The 20,034-nt window shown below is 48.5% G+C and overlaps 1 long non-coding RNA gene across 1 annotated transcript in view; it reads left to right on the top strand.

The window, feature by feature from the left end:
* The window catches only part of LOC140389285 (uncharacterized), a 101,595-nt gene extending 85,547 nt beyond the window's left edge, over positions 1–16,048 (top strand). Inside the window, exon 3 of the long non-coding RNA XR_011934321.1 lies at positions 15,865–16,048. This is a non-coding gene — a long non-coding RNA (uncharacterized lncRNA). The remainder of the gene's footprint in view (positions 1–15,864) is intronic.
* The last annotated feature ends 3,986 nt before the right edge of the window (positions 16,049–20,034 follow it).

Here is a 20,034-nt window from a genome sequence, read left to right as displayed (position 1 = left end):
ATCCAAAAATGTGCAGAGTAGGTGGATTGGTCATGCTAAATTGCCCTTTAATTGGAAAAAATAATTGGGTAATCTAAATTTAAAAAAAAAACTAATGTCCCTTAGGGAAGGAAATCTGCCATCTTTACCTGGGTCTAGCCTACATGTGACTCTAGACCCACAGCAATCTGGTCGACTCTTAACTGCTCCCTCAAGGGCAATTAGGGATAGGCAATAAATGCTGTCACATGAACAAATTTTTTAAAATGAGGGCATTGGGGTATATTGTAGCAGCTGATCATATTGTGATGCTGCCCGATCTGTTGGGAGTGTGTGAGCAGCATGTTAGCACAGTTGCTTCGCAGCTCCAGGGTCCCAGGTTCGATTCCCGCTTGGGTCACTGTCTGTGCGGAGTCTGCACGTTCTCCCCGTGTCTGCATGGGTTTCCTCCGGGTGCTCCGGTTTCCTCCCACAGTCCAAAGATGTGCAGGTTAGGTGTATTGGCCATGATAAATTGCCCTTAGTGTCCAAAAAAGGTTAAGTGGGGTTACTGGGTTACAGGGATAGGGTGGAGGTGTGGGCTTGAGTAGGGTGTTCTTTCCAAGGGCCAATGCAGACTCGAAGTGCCGAATGGCCTCCTTCTGCACTGTAAATTCTATGATTCCATGATTTTGTGAATAAACCAGGTGACAACATGGACACTATAGTAGTCACCATGTGAGTTATTTCCAGTTCAAAACAAGAGAGGGTGGGATTTCGTTTTTACATTTTTTACATTTCATTTGACACACTTTTTGAAACTCCTGAAGTTAAATCTGAGGATGTTTTGAGCATTTCAAAAGATTGCTCTGTATTCAGTAAGTCAGGAGTCTGTGTAGGGTACATGGTGTAGAAACCTTTCCATCTTTACACCACAGATCTATGAACTGTGGGCAGATATGAGTTTAGACCGATTACATGAAAAAGGTGCACAAAAAGCATATTTAGTGGTCAATGGGAGTATTCATCCCTAACAAAGAAGACTTGGGTAATTATGAATGAATGTGCAACGTTTGGATGAAAACAAATAAAACAGATGATGAGGGTAAAGCTGATGGAGGTCTTCACCATGACGGGGGCCATGCGTTTGATGTAGTGTCTATCCAATGTTGGCTGATGCAGGAGAATGTTGAGGGGGTTTTGAAAGCAATGACACCAGAAAACAAGGGAGGGATCATCTGGTGCTGCCCACTGCGAGACCGGAAGTTCCTGCCTGAAGCCGGTGGGTCTTTGGCTTCTGAATAAGAGTCATTGTGGTGATACCAGGTATTGCGGTACCTGAGAGGTGGATGACCATTGGCTAGACCCAGGAGTCTACCATTGGCTGATGTACATAGCTCCGCCCTGAGAGGCGGAGTATAAGAACCGATGCCGTCCCAGCAGCCTTCACTTTCTGTATCGAAGCTGCTGGGGAATAGTTCTAGCAGATTAAAGCCTATTAGTTATGACTCACCTTGTCTCGAGAGTAATTGATTGCGCATCAATTTAATCTGCTACAACTTCAGTGAAGGGATGGATCTCAGTATCAAACCGGAGTGCCTTCAGCTCAGTCCCCACGCGGACAACTATGCTGCTATCTTCAAACATTGGCTGGCGTGCTTTAAGGGCTACCTCGACACGGCCACCGACACCCCCCACGGAAAGACAAAAAATGCACCTTCTACGCTCACGGGTCAGCCCTGGGATCTACCCTCTGATCGAGGTGGCGGAGAATTATGCTGCGGCGATCGAGCTGCTAGAAGGACACTATATCCGCCCTGTGAACCAGGTCTACGTTTGTCACCTGCTGGCGACTAGGAGGCAAAGCCCTGAGGAAATGTTGGAAGACTTCTACCGGTCGCTGCTGGTGCTGGGCCGAAACTGTGGCTGCCCGCCAGTTTCGGGGAACGAGCACACGGAACTTTTGATCAGGGATGCTTGTCCCTCGCCGCCGCCATCTTCTTTGTCCCCGGACTCCATGTGCAACCCATGGCTGATGCCATCTTGGATGGGGCCTCAGGCCCCCAGCACAGTCGACTACACGCTGCCCGACCAGAACTCGAACTCTCCATTACTGCAGCTGGCCTCGGTGACTCTGGACCAGAGTCGGCCCCGGACGCTTGCGAAAGCTACAACGATGATCTCCATCAACGACCACGTGACGTCGTGCTTGATCGACTCCGGGAGCACGGAGAGCTTTGTTCACCCCGACACGGTAAGGCGCTGTTCTCTTGTCACCCATCCCGTAAACCAGAGGATCTCCCTGGCCTCCGGGTCACACGCAGTGGAGATAAAGGGGTTCTGCCTAGCGAACCTCACTGTCCAAGGCCGGGAATTCCACAATTTCTGCCTGTACGTCCTGCCGCACCTCTGCGCAGCCACCCTCCTTGGGCTAGATTTCCAGTGCCATCTGCAAAGCCTGACCTTTAAATTTGGCGGCCCTATACCCCCCCTTACTGTCTGCGGACTCGCGACCCTTAAGGTCGACCCGCCCTGCCTGTTTGCGAACCTCACCCCGGATTGCAAACCCGTCGCCACCAGGGGCAGACGGTACAGTGCCCAGGACCGGACCTTCATCAGGTCCGAGGTCCAAAGGCTGCTGAGGGAAGGGGTCATCGAAGCGAGCAATAGCCCCTGGAGTGCTCAAGTAGTGGTGGTAAAGACCGGGGAGAAACACAGGATGGTCATTGACTATAGCCAGACCATCAACAGGTTTATGCAGCTGGATGCGTACCCTCTCCCCCGTATAGCCGACCTGGTGAATAGGATTGCGCAATACAAGGTTTTCTCCACGGTGGATCTCAAGTCTGCCTACCACCAGCTACCCCTCCGTCATGGTGACCGCCAGTACACTGCCTTCGAAGCAGATGGGCTGCTCTATCACTTTTTAAGGGTTCCCTTCGGTGTCACGAACGGGGTCTCGGTCTTCCAACGAGAGATGGACCAAATGGTTGACCGGTACGGCTTACGCGCAACGTTCCCGTAGCTTGATAACGTCACCATCTGCGGCCATGACAAACAGGACCACGACACCAATCTCCGAAAATTTCTCCAGACCGCGAATATCCTTAATCTGACTTACAATAAGGATAAATGCGTGTTTAGCACCGACCGTCTATCCATTTTGGGCTATGTAGTGCGAAGTGGAGTCATAGGCCCCGACCCTGAGCGCATGCGCCCCCTCATGGAGTTCCCCCTCCCTCACTGCCCCAAGGCCCTAAAGCGCTGCCTCGGTTTCTTCAGCTACTATGCACAGTGGGTCCCCAATTACGCTGACAAGGCTCGACCCCTGATCCAGTCCACAACCATCCCCCTGTCGACGGAGGCCCGCCAGGCCTTCTGCCACATCAAGGCAGACGTTGCTAAAGTCACGATGCGTGCCATCAACGAGTCCCTCCCCTTCCAGGTCGAGAGCAATGCGTCCGACGTACCTCTGGCGGCCACCCTCAACCAGGCGGGCAGGCCCATGGCTTTCTTCTCCCACACTCTCCATGCTTCCGAAATTCGCCACTCCTCGTTCGAAAAGGAGGCCCAGGCCATAGTAGAAGCTGTGCGACACTGGAGGCATTACCTGACCGGCAGGAGATTCACTCTCCTCACGGACCAACGGTTGGTTGCTTTCATGTTCGGTAATGCGCAGCGCGGCAAGATTAAGAACGACAGGATCTTGCGGTGGAGGATCGAACTCTCCACCTACAATTACGAGATCTTGTACCGTCCCGGAAAGCTGAACGGGCCTCCTGGCTATAGTCCTGATGCCCTGTCCCGCGGCACTTGTGCCACCGCACAAGTGGACCGCCCCCGATCCCTCCATGAGGACCTCTTCCACCTGGGGGGTCACTCGTCTCTGTCATTTTATCAAGACCTGCAACCTGCCCTACTCCATCGAGGAGGTCAGGTCCGTCACCAGGGACTGCCAAATCTGCGCGGAGTGCAAACCGCACTTCTACCGACCAGAGAAAGCACATCTGGTAAAGGCTTCCCATCCCTTTGAATGCCTCAGCATGGACTTCAAAGGCCCCCTCCCCTCCACCGACCGCAACACGTACTTCCTGAACGTGATTGACGAGTGCTCCCGGTTCCCATTTGCCATCCCCTGCCCAGACATGACCACAACCACCGTCATCAAGGCCCTCCAGGGTATCTTTACACTGTTCGGTTTCCCCGCGTACATTCACAGTGATAGGGGGTCCTCCTTTATGGGTGACGAACTGCGTCAATTCCTGCTCAGCAAAGTCATCGCCTTGAGCAGGACGACCAGTTACAACCCCCGGGGAAACGGGCAGGTAGAGAGGGAGAACAGAACGGTCTGGAAGACCGTCCTGCTGGCCCTGCGGTCCAGGAATCTCACAGTCTCCCGCTGGCAGGAAGTCCTCACGGTCACCCTTCATTCCATCCGGTCGCTGCTCTGTACTACCACAAATCAGACATCTCATGAACGTCTCCTTGTTTTCCCCAGGAAGTCCTCCTTTGGGACCTCGCTCCCAACCTGGCTAGCGACACCTGGACCCATCCTGCTTCGGAAACATGTGAGGGTGCACAAGTCGGACCCGTTGGTAGAGAGGGTCCACCTGCTGCACGCCAACCCCCAGTATGCCTATGTAGCATTCCCAAACGGCCGCCAAGACACGATCTCCCTTCGGGACCTGGCGCTCGCAGGAGCCCCACGCACCCCCGCACCAGTACCCCCACCCCCACCCTTCCCGCAACACATGACCGGAGGGTCAGTACTCCCGCCGCCCCTGCTTCGGCCCGAACAAGCACCGACGCCCCCTACAGGCGCCCCCCTGTCCTGCCCGCTTTTTGCCCCAACAGCGCCGCCTAAGGGTGACGAAGCTGCCTGGGAGGACGACACCACGTTCCCGGAATCGCAACCGCCGGGACCCCCATCAGGATCACCACCGAAGCCTAGACGCTCCAGAAGGACGACCAGGCCACCCGATCGACTGATTGCTGCACCTTGAACACTTTGCTATTACCCTCGACATCACGGCACCTTAATACCTGGTCCTACCATGCGAAAGGCGACATTAACGCTGACCATCACCCCGCCGGGTTTTTTTTTAACAGGGGGTGAATGTGCTGATACCAGGTATTGCGGTACCTGAGAGGTGAATGACCATTGGCTAGACCCAGGAGTCGACCATTGGCTGATGTACATAGCTCCGCCCTGAGAGGCGGAGTATAAGAACCAATGCCGTCCCAGCAGCCTTCACTTTCTGTACCGAAGCTGCTGGGGAATAGTTCTAGCAGATTAAAGCCTATTAGTTATGACTCACCTTGTCTTGAGAGTAATTGATTGCGCATCAGTCATGTCAGACTTGAAATGTTAACTCTGTTTCTCTCTCCACAAATGCTGCCTTACCTGCTGAGTTTTTCCAGCACTTCCTGAAAATGAGTCACGATACACGAGGCATGAAACCTGGAGAGTTCAGTGCTGGTCAGAAAGTTGTAATGAAAAATCACTCAAGTGATCAGGCAAATTATGTGATTGGAGTTGCAAAGGGATTAAGTGCGTTAATATATCGAGTGAAGATCGGAGAGCGACTCCATCAGTTTCATGTCGATCATTTATTTGAAAGAGGAAATCGGATGAAAGGAGAAAATGATAACCATTCTCTTGTCCAAATTCCTCCTCCTCTCCAAAGTGAAAGTCAGAAAGTTAGTGAAAGTCATGGGTAAACTGGAAGCATCACAGAATCCACCGGTAAAGCAAAGTGAACCAGAATCTTTGATTGAGACAAACCAATCAATCCCACAGTCCCAACCATTAAAGTGTATTGCAAAGTTCAGCATTCTTACAATCAGAGATGCTGAGAGAGCAGAGTCAAGCGCATGTAAATAGGAATGATAGAAGTTACCCAGACAGAAAAAGAAAGAAGCCAGATATGTTAATTGAAAGTATATGGGGAGTAGGAAGCAAGAAATGCAAGTGGAATAGGAAAATTGGAAGTACAAACCTACTGACTATTCCAAGAGGGGTTAAATTATTATTTATTATTGTTCTGTTTTGTTGAAAAATGGCCATTAATCTAAATGGCCTGTTTGCAATTTGGATTGTCATCTACCTCATTGACTTTGTGTACTGTAAGGGTGGCACGGTGATGCAGTGGTTAGCACTGCTGCCTCATGACACGGAGAACCCGGGTTCAATCCCAGCCCGGGTCACTGTCTGTGGAGTTTGCCTATTCTCCCCGTGTCTGCGTGGTTCTCACCCCCACAACCCAAAGATGTGCAGGGAACGTGGATTGGCCCATGCATATTGCCCCTTAATAAAAAAAACTCTGTTTCAAGGCTCATTGTCTTAGCAGCCTAGTAGACCAGGCCTCGCTTAGAAAAGGTCATTGGCCAGTTTAAATTGTTTTAGGATCTGTTGATATATGTATATTTCATAAAAAGATAGTATGAGGTCTTTGCTCCATTACAGTACACAGAATCACACTGCAGCTTCCGTGCGGGATGGGGATCAGTCGTCATGATGCTGGATTCTCCGTTTGGGAGACAAGGGGCCAAATTTTCCGATTCTGAGGCTAAATGCGGAGGATCTGTGGCGGTTAACGTAGGAAAAATCGTCACCGCGGCACGTAAAGCTCCCGGCCTCCACAAAATAAATGGCTGGAGAATGGCCGGGTCCGTGGCTGCGCGTGTGCACGGCGACAACCTGCAGCGGTCGCGCCGTAACAAATATCGCCGGCCGTGTGAGGACCCGGCCTGCCAGATAGTGCCCCCCTAGCCATCCCCCACCAGTCCCCCCCAGCCCTCACGGAAGGCCCCCTCGGGATTCAGCACGGCTCCCACCCGACTGTGGAGGCGCTGGACACAGTCTGTAGCCGCCATGACGGGTTCTCGCATGGCTGACACAATGAGTGAACCACGCCATCGTGAACTCAGCCCACTGGGGGCGGGGCATCAGTGGAGGGCATTCAGGTGATGCACTGAGGCCATCCCAACAGTGTGGAACACGCGCTGAGATGACGCCGTTTTGGAGGGGCGGAGCATACAAAACCTGCGTCAAACAGATGCCACCTCCGATTTCAGCGTCATGAAATCGATGTCGGGGAACGGCAAATCCCGCCCATAGTGTTCCCGCCGGAACTGAATCGCGCACAATTTACATTCCTGCTGAGAGCTGTGTTTGATCTGAAATTCAGGAGATGTAAATGGGCTGCCAACATGAATTGGAAGCAATTCCCAGTCCTGTGAGATTCGCTGAGGCCGGAATTCGAGTTAAAGAGCCTGACAAGTTGCAGTTGCTTATACGCTCTCCACTCACCACACACTCTCATTCCAGCGAAGAAGGTGGCTCAGTGAAGACCTGACTCTGATTTCAGAAGTCTGAAGTGAGCTGACTGCTCGATGCCAATAAAAAGAGGAGGGACTCATGCCCAGAGTGGGGCACAGACTCAAGCTCGCCCTCCATGAACAGCACCTAGGAGGAGGTGGCAGAGGCAGTCAGTGCTGCCAGCCTCTCCAGGAGCACCAGCATGCAATGCAGGAAGATGAATGACCTCCTTAGGCCGAGCATCTGGTGGGCCTGGTACAGATTGAAGGTGAAGCAGTCTGATGCCTGGGTGCATAGGGCATCTGTCTCCACTCAGATGCACCTGTGTGCAGACGTTTGCGAGATCCCACACAGGTCCACACTCAAGTAGGCTGATGTGAAGCAAGGGCTTCTCCTGGAAAAGCTGTAGCAGAACACAGAATCTGATAATTCTGCAGAACAGGCTGGTCTGAAGATGTCCCGGAAAAGCTGTGAGTAAGATGTTGTTAATTGCATGGACGATCATTATGGGCTGTAGACCAGAGATTTTAAAGCATGCTCATACTATGAAGAAAGTGCACTGAAGAACTCATTACACAAAGAAATAACTCTTATCTTTTGACCTTAACCCTTATTATTTTATCTTTTTCACCTCTCTGTGTTTGTCTGTCTTGTGGAGGGTGGAGGGTGGAGCAATTGAAGAGGAGTCGGCCATTAGCTTGACACTAAGCAGCTGCATTCACTGCATATTTCATATTTGTTCTAGTTATAGTAAAACAGTAATTGTGTTTAAACTTACAAACCTGGTGACTGGCATTATTGGACAGCCAAACGCCAAAGAGTTTGAGTATTTTTAGAAGAACTACTGGTTAATTCACTGTGGGGCTGGTTTAGCACAGAGCTAAATAGCTGGCTTTTAAAGCAGACCAAGCAGGCCAAGCAGCGCGGGTTCAATTCCCATATCAGCCTCCCTGAACAGGCGCCGGAATGTGGCAACTAGCGGCTGTTCACAGTAACTTCATTTGAAGCAGACTTGTGACAATAATTGATTTTCATTTAATTTTCATTTCATTTTATGCTATGATACTGGGGCCTGGGGGCTGGAATTGACGGCTCACTTGCCTAGGGTATCACAACAGTCATCCTCCAAACTCTTCCATATGGCTCAGAAACATGGACTAGATACAGACGTCACCTCAAGACCCTGGAGAGGTTCCATCAATTCTGCCTGAGACAGATTCTCCACATCAACTTGGAGGACAGGCGCATTACCATCAAGTGTGAAGTGTGATGAATGTAGGAATTTCAGATATATTGTATACTAAATTCACATGGTATTCGGGGTGGGCTTGCTAGATGGGCACAGAACTGGCTTGATTATAGAAGACAGAGAGCAGTGGTGGAAGGGTGCTTTTCAGAATGAAGATCTGTAGCTAGTGGTGTTTTGCAGGGATCAATACTAGGACCTCCGTTTTTTGGAGTATATACAAATGATATGGAGAAAAATGTGGGTCGTCTGATTAATAAGTTTGCGGATGACATGAAGATTGGTGGATTTGCTGATCGTGCCGAGGATTGTCAGAGGATACAACAGGACATGGATAGATTGGAGACTTGGGCACAGAAATGGCAGATGGAGTTTAATCTGGACAAATGTGAAGTGATGCATTTTGCAGGATCAGATTTAGGTATGAATTATACGGTAAATGGCAGAATCCTTAGGAACATTAACATACCAAAGGATCTGGGCGCGCAGGTCCACAGTTCCCTAAACGTGGCAACGCAAGTGGGCAAGGTGATTAAGAAGGCATATGACATGCTTGCCTTCATCAGCCAGGGCATTGAGTACAGGAGTTGGGAAAGCATGTTGCAGCTATACAAAACCTTGGTTAGGCCGCATTTGGAGTGTTGCGTGCAGTTCGGGTCACCACACTATCAGAAGTAAGTGGAAGCTGTGGAGAAAGTGCAAAGAAGATTCACCAGGATGTTGCCTGGTCTCAAGGGTGTTGGCTATGAGGAGATGTTAAATAAACTAGGATTGATTTCACTGAAAAGGTGGAGGCTGAGGGGAGACCTGATAAAGGTCCATAAAATTATGAGAAGCATAGACAGGGTGGATAGTCAGAGGCTTTTTCCAAGGGTGGAAGTGTCAATTACAAGGGGGCGCAGGTTCAAGATGAGAGGGGGAAAGTTTAAGGGAGATGTACGGGGTAAGTTTTTCTCAGAGTGTTGTGGGTGCCTGGAATGTGCAGCCAGAGGGTGTGTTGGAAGCAACATTTAAGAAGCATCTGGATGGGTACATGAATAGGGAGAAAACAGAGAGTTACGGACCGAGTAATGGCAGAAGGTTTTGTTTTTAGTTAGGGCATCAAACGTGGGCAGCACAGTAGCACAGTGGGTAGCACTGTTGCTTCACAGCTCTAGGGTCCCAGGTTCGATTTCCAGCTTGGGTCACTGCCTTCACTGTCTGTGTGGAGTCTGCATGTTCTCCCCGTATCTGCGTGGGTTTCCTCCGGGTGCTCCGGCTTCCTCCCACAAGCCCTGAAAGATGTGCTGTTAGGTAATTTGGACATTCTGAATTCTCCCTCAGTGTACCCAAACAGGTGCCGGAATGTGGCGACTAGGGGTTTTCACAGTAACTTCATTTGCAGTGTTAATGTGAGCCTACTTGTGACAATAAAGATTATTATTATGATTGGCACAGGCTTGGAGGGCCAAAGGGTCTGCTCCTGTGCTGTACTTTTCTTTGTTCTTTGTATATGTAGTTGGTGCAGTAAGAGTTTAATGTCCGAGATAGTATGTAACTGCTTTATGTTTTTAAAAATCCTGGTTTAAAAGACAGTTAGGCTTTTTGGAGACAGAAGTGCAATTAAATCATCGTAAAAGTTTGGGCTAATGGACTATTGTTTATATTAAGAGGGTTCCCTGTTGAGTTGATAATTAGAGACATTGGGCTGGATTCTCCGTTATTGGGACTATGTCCCTACCCCAACGTCAGAACTGTGGACTTACACGCCAGAAAAACTGGTGTGAAAAGGCCACATACTCCTAGACCTGGAGGGGGCGAGCAGGCACCGTGCTCCATGCCGGACTCGGACCGTGGTGCTGCACCATTAAAATAAACACCCCAATCGGCTGCGTGCCTGACCCTGACTGCCCGCACAAACATTTCCCGGCCCCAGGCCCTCCGATCGGCCCGCCCCCAACTAGGGCAACCTCGGACTGAGTCCACAGCCGCCATGCTAGTTTCCCGACTGGCTGGACCACATTAGATCCACGCTGTCGTAACTTCGGACGGTCGGGGCGGAGAATGGCAGAACAGGCCTCCAGCAATGGTCCCAGATAGGTTCTGGGTGGCGCCACGTACTCTCTGAGTACGCCACTTTTCAGCACTGGTCCCGATTCCGTGCGGGGACATGGATTGTCTGCCACCGCGCCAGCCATGATTTTGGCGTCGGGGTGCGGAGAATCCAGCCCATTGTGTTCAGCTTCGTAAGATGATGTAGCTAATGGGAGGAGTCAGCCTGAAGCAGGTTCTGGAGATTTCGTTCTGGTATTGATCTGTCTGTGAACAGACTAGCCTCTTCTCTCCCAGCTGTTTAGTAAAAAAGATTTTTGCCTGTGGACAGCACAGAGGTTTCTAAAAAGGCAAGAGTCTGCCAGTTGTTTCCTGGAGGATATTTTCCTCAAAGTAGTTTATTCAAGGCATCGCTTTACAGCAAGTATTCCTGAATCTGCTAATTGTATTTAAAAGTGGATTGTGACCTGAGATGGGTTTTCCATGAGTGGAGATAAAAGATAGCAGTTCGGAATTAGTGTTTGATTGTCATTGTTAAGCATTGTTTGATGAGTAATTGTAAGCTATTCCCTTGCGTGATGTTAAGGAGATTTCAATCCTGTGTTCGTAATAAAGTTTGTTTCAATATACCATATCCCTATATGTACGTGGAATCAATCCTGGAGCGAAGCATCCTTTCCTCACAGACTTACAAAATTAAAATAAAATATTGGGGTTTCTGTACAGTATTCTAACAACTATTGGGGTCTGGTCCGGGATCATAAGAGGAGGAGTCAAGAGCACTCTGTTGGGCCAACCATGTGCTTAGGATGTCAGAGTCCCAACTATCAAAGGAAGTCTTCTTTGCCCAGTTCAAGGAAGGCTCCCGGACAAGAGGAGGACAAAGAAAGCACTCCAAAGACACCCAGGCTTACCTCAATAAATGCAACATAGATGTCAATGCCTGGGAGACCCTTGCTCAGAAAAGGAACTCCTGATTGAAGGGACACAATTCTTCGAGGATACCTGATGGCATGAGGAGGCCCGGAAAAGGAGTCTGAGAAAGGAATACCAGTGATCTAGAGTACAAGCTTCGGAAACAGTTGTCAAGTGTGCAGTCGAAGATGTGACTCTAGAATAGGGCTCATCAGCTATGCAAGGACCCACAGGACCTTTCCATGCCTTCAGTTGGTGTGTTTCTCGAGTTAAGGATTGCCTTGTAAACATCCATGCTTGATTTGTTCAATTTCTTGATGATAATTTTGGTGAGTTTCACTATTGTTTCAACCTTTCCATTGAACTGGGGATAGAGTGGAAATGGTGTATAATTTTGAATTTCCCAATCCTTTGTGATTCAGCTGAATTCTTCACTCAGGAATTGAGGGCCATCGTCACTCATCATAATGACTGGAATGCCATAATTATTGAAGTGTACTTTCAGGCTTTCTAAAATTTCATCGGCTGCCATTGAAGTCAGCTGGTTTAACTCTTAGTAGTCAGAATAGTAGTCTACAATGACAAGATAATCAGCTCCTGCGAGAGTGAAGAGGTTAACTCCCAACTTCATCCATGGCCTGTCTAGGAGATCATGCATCCTCAGCGGCTTTCTAACCAAGTTGGTACTTGTTACAAACACTGCTCTGGCTGGTGTGGTTCTTAATTTATTTGCTCATGTTTGGTCAGTGGAGAGATTCTCTTGCTTTCCTCAGACTTGACTCCCCAAAACCATAAGACATAGGAGCAGAAGTAGACCATTTAGTCCATCAAGTCTGCTCCACCATTCACAGGATTCAGTCATTTGCATTACTGCAGTCACATATAGATCAATATATTATTTTTCACCTTCAGCCCTAATTGCATTCATAAGTTACATTCATTTGGCGTTCAAAGCGTGTCTTCAAGTCTTTCAAGATTTTTGCCATCTGTTTTTTCTGTTCTTCAGAAGAATTTAGGGTGTTACGAGTATTCCTCCTCATATTGGTTCCAACTTGTTAATTAAATTATGTTGCAATTTCATGATTTTGACATTGTTAGTGGAAAAACTGCCAGTTCTACCACATATCGCCTTTCAGTTCGAAAGGAGCCAGGAGAGAAAAATTAACAACCATATTGACTCACCCAGTGATTCACTTGCAGGCTGCTTTTTTTGTCTGTTTTTCCTTGTCGTTGGTTTTAGCAGCTTTGGATATTTCAGTGTTCCTCTTTTAGTAGCTGTGGCCTCTCTCCAGCTTTTCAAAACAATCTCAGCTTCACTCCTGACCTCTCTTCTCTCCCAAGGCCTCCAACCATCTCCAAAGCCCATTATTTCCCCTCACCTCCTGCCAACCAACCTTCTCAATGCTCTTGATCGAAGCTTCAAACCTCCCACCCCGAGGCCACAAATCTTTCCATCCAAAGACCTCTCACCTCCAGCCCCCAGGCTTCGTATCCTTCAAACCTCGAATCTCTGACCACCACGCAAACCTAAGGTTTTGGATTCCATTCTTGAAGACAATTGGATACACCGCCTAATTCTCAGGAATATACCCTCCAGGGCCCCAGGACTGGACCTTCTGGGATCATAACTCTCCATCCTAGGATCAAGGATCCTTCTTGGATTCAGACTCTCCCTTTTGTCAAGGCGGAGACCCACCTCATCCTTCAGCCCTCCTCTGGACCCCTCTCTGCCCTGAAGCTGAACCTGTCAATCAGGCCAGCTTCTTGGATACACTGATATTCGGGTTCCCCTGGTCTGCTACTGGTTATCTGATTTGATTTGTTTTGTTATTGTCACACGTATTAGTATACAGTGAAAAGTGTTGTTTCTTGCATGCTATACAGACAACGCATAACGTACATAGGGAAGGAAGGAAAGACTACAGAATGTAATGTTAGAGTCATAACTGGGATGTAGAGAAAAGATCAACTTAATACGAGTTAGGTCCATTCAAAAGTCTGCTGGCAGCAGGGAAGAAGCTGTTCTTGAGTCGGTTGGTATGTGACCTCAAACTTTGGTATCTTTTTCCTGACGGAAGAAGGTGAAGAGAGTATGTCCAGGGTGCCGTGAGGTCCTTAATTATGCTGGTTGCCTTTCCGAGGCAGCGGGAATTATAGATAGAGTCAATGGATGGGAGACTGGTTTGAGTGACGGACTGGGCTACAATCACAAACTTTTGTAGTTTCCTTGGGCAGAGCAGGATCCATACCAAGCTGTGTTACAACCAGAAAGAATGCTTTCTTTGGTGCAGCTGTAAACGTTGGTGAGAGTCACAGCTGACATGCCAAATTTCCTTAGTCTTCTGAGAAAGTAGAGTCGTTGGTGGGCTTTCTTAACTATAGTGTTGGCATAGGTAGACCAGGATTACCATGTTGGTAATCTGGACACCTAAAAACTTGAAGCTCTCGACCCTTTCTACTTCTTTCCCATTGATGTAGACAGGGGCATGTTCTCCTCTACGCTTTCTGAAGTCGATGACAATCTCCTTCGTTTTGTTGACATTTCCCCTTTGCCCGTCTGCTAACCCACCCCATCTGCTTTGGCCCTAGCCCCCTCCCCTTCTCAGTTCCTGACGGGTCAAAAAATGTAGACCCCAGGGAAAGAAAATAACATTTGAATTTAGATTTGTGTTTATTGACAATACTACTGTCTCCTTCATAAACGAGCACAGAATTTTGTTGGTGAAAGATGTTTCTCTGCGAAAGCCTTTGTATTGCTTTGGCAGTACCACTTTTTCACTCCCATTTTACTAGTCTCCTGCAAGAACAGGAGCTCTGAGTTGTGAATCTGTAAGCAAATGACATATTGTCATTTGATTTCAAAGCTGCAGTACAACTTCCCAAGCTGCCTCTCTTTGGCAGATGGAATAAGTGCATGAGTCCATCCCCATGGTAACTGCAGCTGTGCCAGGCAACCAGTACTCTGCTGATTAAAAAAAGACTGCAAAAAAAAAACCAAGTTGTCTAGTGATCAGAGACTAGGATCACTATTAGCCTAAATAAGCGACAGAGAAAGCAAAGGCGAGACAGAGGAGCTATAAATACAGCGAGAGGGGGTAATTTTGACTTTGATGGAAGTAAATATCAGGAGAGATGTAAAATGGGCCAGTGATGCGTTACCACCCACTTTTCACCATGGCACAAAGTGAAAATTACCCCCAGAGAGTGAGATAAACACTCACGCAGAAAACAATATGCAGCGACTGTGAAAATAACACCCATGTTGAGACAGGCAAAAGAGAGGGAGAGAAACACAAAAAGAAACAGGCATCTCGAGCTTTTTTCTTAAATATCTCGCATTGTTTTTCATTCCTTACATGGCGATGAAAAAGAGGAATTTTATTTGAATCAATAGCTCCAGTTGAAGAGGTTCAGTAGTAGTGATGGGCCGAATGGAGTCCTTGTGTGTTGTAATTTCTCTAATTCAGTGTAAAAATGGAGCAAGATTAACTGACAGATTTTACACGCTTCAACACATTGAGCCCCTCAATTTCCTGGGCAACATTAACCAAAACAGCGACTCACAGGAGTGATTTTGTTGATGCACTGTTTGTGTGTGACACTGCACATAGGAAAGGCAACTCTGAGATAGACTTACTTCTGTATCTGAAATTAAAATATTAAATTTTTAATCCTCCATGCTTCCGGTATCTGGGTCCATTGAATGTATTTGCTAGCAATACTTCAAAACCATGCATAAATATGGGAATATCAGCTTAGTTGAAACAGACAGCGATGGTTTTGTATGTGCGGAATAATCATTTCTATAACCTCAGGTTGGCACAGGAAGCCATTTGTATTGCCCCACGGGCACAATATCGTCCTTGTAATCCAACCTGGCAATCCAAAATATTAAAAAAGATATATTTACATCAATAGATATATTTACATCAAGAAACATATATAAATGAAAAGGTGTCCAAGACTCTGGGGATGCAGTTTATCCAGAAAACATGACTTCATATTTGGTTCAGCCCATTTATTACGTAAATATTAGTCTCTAAGAGAGACCCTTACATTTATTCCCTAGTCTGTTATACTAAATAGGGCTACACAAAAGCCATCATGTTCCTCAGAGGATTGGAGCTCCTTGTAAAGACCAGCACAATCAGCACAACACACACAGGCAGAAACACTGTTGGTCTGAAAGGAAATGTGTTTGGTTGTCTCTTGGTCTTAAATTCTAAACCTTAGTTCAAAATTCCAAGTTTTTAAAATGGTATTAACATTGTTACAGGTTATTTGTCCTCTCTCGCAGGCTTTGTTGTTGTTCCAATTGTGCTTTCTCCCCCCCCCCCCCCCCCCACTAACACTGATCTTTGTTTACAATTTCTCCATCCTGTTCCTCCAGCAGTGATACAAAGCATTGTGGGGATTGTTGTACAAATGCACAGAGGTGGAGAAAATGGCATTATTTCAAAATACAAGTCCTCGTGGAAGGAATATAAGAACCTGAAACTAGAAGGATTTGCAGCTTGTCAAAATCAATATAGACACTGAAATGTTGCCACCTCTGATTGTTTTGTTTAGGAACAAAATTAAATTGGTGAATGCCCGACTATGTAAGTTGTCTCATGGCGTAAACTGCTTTGCATTTTCCATTCATTGCTAGTGTTCCATTTTCTTCCCTGTTTCTTCACATCACCAGATCATACAAAGTTACATATTGTCTGAGAAGTGTGTGGAGCCGACTACATCATGAACCTGTGGCCTTGTAAATCTGTTTTGTCCTCTTAGCAAGGGCTCGGAGTGGTAGAGAGGAACCATTCCATTCATGGGATCTGGTTTGGATTACTCTTTGCACAAGTAACATTTCATTTGAGTAGTTATATCCAGCCATAGCTCAAAGTGTCTTGCTTCTGAGTCAGAAGGGTGCATGTATGGGTCCCAGACCAGACACTTGAGCACATCTAAGCTTACGCTTCAATGCAGTACTGAGGGAGTGCTGCATTGTCAGAGGAACTGCCTTTCAGATCACAGCGCCAGGGTCCCAGGTTCGATTCCCGGCTTGGGTCACTGTCTGTATGGAGTCTGCATGCTCTCCCTGTGTCTGAGTTGGTTTCCTCCGGGTGCTACGGTTTCCTCCCATAAGTCCCAAAAGATGCGCTGGTAGGTAATTTGGACATTCTGAATTTGCCCTCACTGTTCCTGAACAGGAGCCGGAGTGTGGAGACTAGGGGATTTTCACAGTAACTTCATTGCAGTGTTAATGTAAGCCTATTTGTGACAATAATAAAGATTATTAAGATTATTATATTAAACCCATCTTAAACTTATCTATCCTATCCAAGAGGATCCTATGGCACTATTTGATGGGGGACAGTTCTCCCAGTGATTGGTCAATATGTATCCCTTAACCAACATCACCAGAACAGATAATCTGCTTTTGCTATTTATGGGATCTTGTTCTGTACAATTTGGTTCCTGTGTTTCCTAAATTAATACAGAGACTACACTTTAACATACGAACATCATTGCCTGTAAAGTTATTTCTTTCATCTGACTTACTAGCTGTGCTGTGTGAGAATACTCCTGTACCAGAACAGCACCTGCTAGGTATGCTAGTGATAGGGCGAGAAATGTCTGCAGCACTGCTGCTTCGCAGCATCAGAGTCAGGGGTTCAATTCCGACTTTGGGTGACTGTGTGGAGTTTATAAGTTGTCCCCGTGTCTGCATGAGTTTCCTCCAGGTTCCCTCTATACCATGAAGGATAGGTACAGAAATTACTCTCGCGAAATGAAAACAACAAATGTATATCCGTAAAAAAACAGAAAAACCTTGAAATACTCAACAGGTCAGGCCCCACCTGTGGTGAGAGAAATGGAGTTAGCATCCAGAGGAGGGTAGTGATGTGTTATGTACTCTGGGATAACACAGGCTGCAACTGGATGCAGCTTTACCAAAAGATACTCCAGACCTTGAAGTTAGTTCAATCTGGTTTATTGAACCAGTAGCACAGTTAGCACAGTTCTCTCTGAGTTCGACTCTCTGCTAACCTAAGTGTGGTTACTCTGTCTGACTGAACCAGACTAGCACTTAGCCACGTGCTGGAGGTGTGATACACCCTGACTCACTCTGTAGATGTTCATCAGTGGAAAGAGGCGGAGTGTGAGTGCCTCGTGCCTTTTATAGTGAGATACCACCCCTGAGTCTCCTGCCTGCTTATTGGTCATGTCCTGTTCTCTGTGTTCATTAGCCTGTCTGTGTCTGTCTGTATATCATTATCTGCATGTCTGCATATCATGACATCTCCCCTTTAAAAAAAAGTTTAGTTGGCACATGGGAACGTACTTCCATGTTGTGGTAAACACCACTAGTGGTATATTGTATGTATTACGGCACTGCCCTTATATTACAGGTACGACAGTAAATCCCTGCCTGCTGGCTCCGCCCAGCGTATAAATGTGTGTGCCCTCCTGCGCTGCAGCCATTCTGGTTCCAGTTACAGGAGGCACAACATCTTGTTCAATAAAGCCTCGATTGTTCCACCATTCTCGTCTTGTGGTAATTGACGGTACATCAATTTATTGAACAAGTTTTTAAAGATGGATTTCCTCATCAAGTCTGATCACCTGCAGCTGAGCCCTCACGCAGCCAACGCCACATCCACCTTCGACCACTGGCTAGCCTGCTTCGAAGGCTACCTCAGAGCAGCCACTGAAGAACTCTCGGACTCGCAGAAGCTCCAAGTCCTCTACTCAAGGGTGAGCCCTGACATTTTCCCCCTCATCCGGGATGCGCCCACCTACTCCAAATCAATGTCACTCCTGAAGGGACATTACGTTAAACCAGTGAATCAAGTGTACGCCAGGCACCTCCTGGCCACGAGGCAGCAACTCCCCGGGGAGACTCTGGACAATTTCTTACGGGCCCTACAGATCTTCGGTAGGATCTGTGACTGCCAGGCAGTTTCGGCAGTCCAACACACCGAACGTTTAATTAGAGACGCTTATGTCACGGGCATGAAGTCTACGTACGTCCACCAGCGACTATTGGAAGGGGGTATGCTCGATCTCGCGGGGATTAGGCAGCTTGCTAATTCACTAGAAGTGGCCTCCCATAACCTGCAATCCTACACCCCTGACTGCGCGGCACCCTCGTGGACATCATGGGCCCCACTAGCTGCCGACTCCAGCTCACCACTAGCCTGCGCCGTGCGGCAGCCAGCCAACTCTGGGGGGCCCAAGTGTTATTTTTGTGGACAAAGAAAACACCCCAGGCAGCGCTGCCCGGCGCGGAGCACGACCTGCAACGGGTGTGGGAACAAAGGGCACTTTGTTTCCATTTGCCAGGCCTGGTCGGTCGCTGCTGTTTCCAGGCCCGGCATTTCTACACCTCCCACGTGCGACCCAGGGACGCCGGAATCTTCCCCTCCGCAAGCCACGTGCGGCCCCTGGGCGCCGCCATCTTCCCCACCGCAAGCCACGTGCGGCCCATGGGCGCCGCCATCTTTGATGCCGCCTGTCATGTGCGCCCCGTGGGCGCTGCCATCTTTGCCGCCATTTTGGATCGTGCCTCAGGACCCCTGCTCATCTGGCCATTCGCCGCCTACTGATACCTCTGCCACCGCTGATCAGCCCGGGCCTCCCAGCATCTTCTGCAGCTCGCCTCCATCACCCTGGACCAGTCTCCGCCCCGCAACTTCACGACCGCTACAACGATGGTGAAGATCAACGGGCACGAGACGACCTGCCTCTTTGACTCCGAGAGCACAGAGAGTTTCATCCACCCTGCAACGGTAAGGCGCTGCTCCCTCCCAGTACACCCTGTCACCCAGAAAATGTCCCTGGCCTCCGGATCCCATTCCGTTGAAATCCGGGGGTACAGTATCGCGACCCTCACTGTCCAGGGCATAGAGTTCAGCAACTTCCGGCTCTACGCCCTCCCCCACCTCTGCTCTGCCCTGTTGCTTGGCCTGGACTTTCAGTGCCATCTCCAAAGCCTGACTTTGAAATTCGGCGGACCCCTGCCCCCCCTCACCGTCTGCGGTCTCACGACTCTTAAGGTCGATCCACCTTCCCTGTTTGCGAACCTCACCCCGGACTGCAAACCCATCGCCACTGGGAGCAGACAGTACAGTGCGCAGGACAGGACCTTCATCAGGTCAGAGGTCCAACGGCTTCTGCGGGAGGGGGTCATTGAGGCCAGCAACAGCCCCTGGAGAGCTCAAGCCGTGGTAGTGAAGACTGGGGAGAAGCACAGGACAATCTACAGTCAGACCATCAATCGGTACACGCAGCTCGACGCGTACCCCCTCCCACGCATATCTGACATGGTCAATCAGATTGCGCAGTATCGAGTCTTTTCCACAGTAGACTTGAAGTCCGCATACCACCAGCTCTCCAACCACCCGGAGGACCGCAAATACACTGCGCTCGAAGCAGATGGCCACCTCTATCACTTCCTCAGGGTTCCCTTCGGCATCACCAATGGGGTCTCAGTCTTCCAGCGAGAGATGGACCGAATGGTTGACCAGTACGGGCTGCGGGCCACCTTCCCGTACCTAGATAACATCACCAGCTG

This window comes from Scyliorhinus torazame, chromosome 14 (assembly GCF_047496885.1).
Source record: "Scyliorhinus torazame isolate Kashiwa2021f chromosome 14, sScyTor2.1, whole genome shotgun sequence".
NCBI classification, from domain to species: Eukaryota; Metazoa; Chordata; class Chondrichthyes; order Carcharhiniformes; family Scyliorhinidae; genus Scyliorhinus; species Scyliorhinus torazame.
The sequence above is the reverse complement of the archived record's forward strand: the minus strand, read 5'-3'. Positions and strand labels throughout refer to the sequence as shown.